The sequence below is a fragment of the Thunnus thynnus genome, chromosome 2, assembly GCF_963924715.1.
Source record: "Thunnus thynnus chromosome 2, fThuThy2.1, whole genome shotgun sequence".
NCBI lineage: Eukaryota > Metazoa > Chordata > Actinopteri > Scombriformes > Scombridae > Thunnus > Thunnus thynnus.
The window spans coordinates 7622873-7625463 of NC_089518.1; positions in this window are offsets into that span (position 1 = coordinate 7622873).

Sequence of the window (2591 nt, forward strand, 5' to 3'; positions counted from 1 at the left end):
TTTCAAGTCTTCTTCAATGTGGCATGATGTTCATTTTGTAAATTATGGTCCCATTTAGAGTGAAATAGATGATAAAGCAGAGTATGCTTTAAGGCGTGGCTCCATTGTGATTGACAAGTCACTAGCACAGCAACAGCATTGGTTAGATAACATGACCATAGCGTAACCCCAGATTCAGAGTATAGGTGTAGCCGTAGCCGTCGCTATTACCGTGTGTTTTCAGTTTATGAAAGTTAATAGTAACATTTTGGTCGCCTAAAAAAGTCTTGTTGGTTGTACTAAAAGACCCTCTAAGGAGTCATTAGCGAAAATTAGCATTACATTAGCATTATCACAGTTAACCATAGATTGTAAATGCACCATGCTAACCAAGCTGGCAGCTAGCGTTAGGGTTAGCACCACCCTCTCGTCTAAATATGCTAATTTCTCATCACCTCTGTCTCCAAAATGCCGAACTCAAGGCTTCAAAACAGGAGTCCACAAACCAATGGGTGACCTGACGGTGGCTACATCCATTATTATTTTACAGTCTATGGTATAAACCCACTAGTAGTACAGTATAAACCTACTGTTGCTGGGCAGCTAGCGTACAAACACCAAAGCTAGCGCCTTATTGGTGAACATAGTGGAGCGCTTATCAATAAAGAGCCAGAGTAAAGATGACCGCACCAGAGCTAAAAAGAGTCTACATAGGACTTAAATTTATCTTTAATTTATACCTGTCTTTAATTTATAATTAATTTTACATTTAATTATGTATAGAAAAACTACCTCAAATGAATTTTAACGTTTCTTCGTGTCCGCTGGATGTTTCACCATAAGAATTGTATAAGATGATAACACGTCAGTGTGTGTTTACCACAACCTGCCCCCGGGTTGCAGGTTGAAAAACAATATATGATGTATGTTAACTTTGTATCTGGTATATCTACTATAGCAGCACCGGTTTATTTCTGCATGTAGCTGTCAGTGTGACAGAGTGTAATGGAAGCAGGGGGATCAGCCTCAGATGAGGGGAAGCAGGCCGGGAAAGCTGAGAGGATTAGATGATGAAACTAGATTTTCTTTAAGGCAAAACTACAGCTTTTGTTATGTACTGTACATCAAAAGCTCTCTAAGAAATCAGAATCAATTCAGCCATTCTGTAATGAATTATCAATGGATGGTATTTTTGGAGATGACCTTTCTGTTTCATGTACCGGTACATCACCATTCAACTGGGAAATGTTAGTACAAAGGGAAACAAGTGATATGTACTTTTAAAAGGTAACTTTTTCCATCGGATCAATACAGGAAGGAGAGCAGGAGGTGGAGGCAGACATCAGAGCAGCAGCAGCAATACCAACCACAGACAGGACTGTGCACTATCTATGGCATTATCATAGCCTCTCTCTGTTTGTTTATGCAGCTGTTAGTGTTAAGTGTGATGGAAATATTGTGTCAAATTATAATAATTAAACCAGTGATAAAGTGATGTAGATTAATGTTGGATGGTGCAAAATGGAGAACAAGTCATGCATTTAAGGCCACAGTACAACAGCAGCTGCATGTGCAGAGATTCAACAGACTGCAGAAAAACATGCATGAGCAGCACATAGGAAACATTTCTTGGCTCATAAATTCTTCTTTTTCTAAATATATCTGAACAATTGGATATATATATAATATATTTATGAAGATAACTTTTGGACATAGCTCATACTGCTTAAAACTCAAATTACTGTACACATAACACTGTACACAGGTGCTGTAACATCTTTACAATTATTTATTTAACATGGCAGCTAATAAGTGATGGTGGCGTTATTGTGAAAAGTCCAAGGTTGAGAGGGCTGTCAAACTATAATGTGCTAAAACTGCATTTTTACCACAGATCAATACTGACCAGAGGATGTTCATCAGATTATTGAAATGATTAGATACGTCTTGTTCTATATTTCTCTCTTTGTGAACAAATGCAATGAAAAAACTCAAACTACCAATGTTTTAGTCTTTTCTAAATACTACTAACTTACAAAACCTGTCTGTGGCACCTAAGCCCATTGGTCCCTTTTAAAAAACAGCTTACAAATATGTATTTTATTTTCATACTAGGCTAAGCAAATAGAGGTGTCAGTATGCTATATGTAGCACAGCTATTGTATTTCCCACTATTTAGGTTGTTTCCAGTAGCAACTTCTTTTTTCCATGAAGCAGTGGAGCAGCGTTAACAAATGCTAATGTCTTTATGTTATATGTTCATTTCAATGATTGTGCTACATCCCACTGTGTGTAGTTTCACCACAAATTATTACACTACAAAACTAAGAGTACATTTGATGATTCTCGATAGCTTAAATGTAGTCAGCAACCTTTTAGAAGTGGCTTGTAGTGAAGATGATACATTCAACACATTTCTTGTAGTGTTGCTGTTTACAGTACAGAGACGGTGTTTGTGCGATGGACTCAGAATAAACGACAGTATGTACGTGTTCATTGTGCAACAATGCGGATCATTTATTTGTTTTTAAAAGGACCTTTTTCATGACAAACTTCTTGACGTGTCATAGCAGGATAAAGCACAGGTGTAATCAATACTGCAGAGTTTTCTC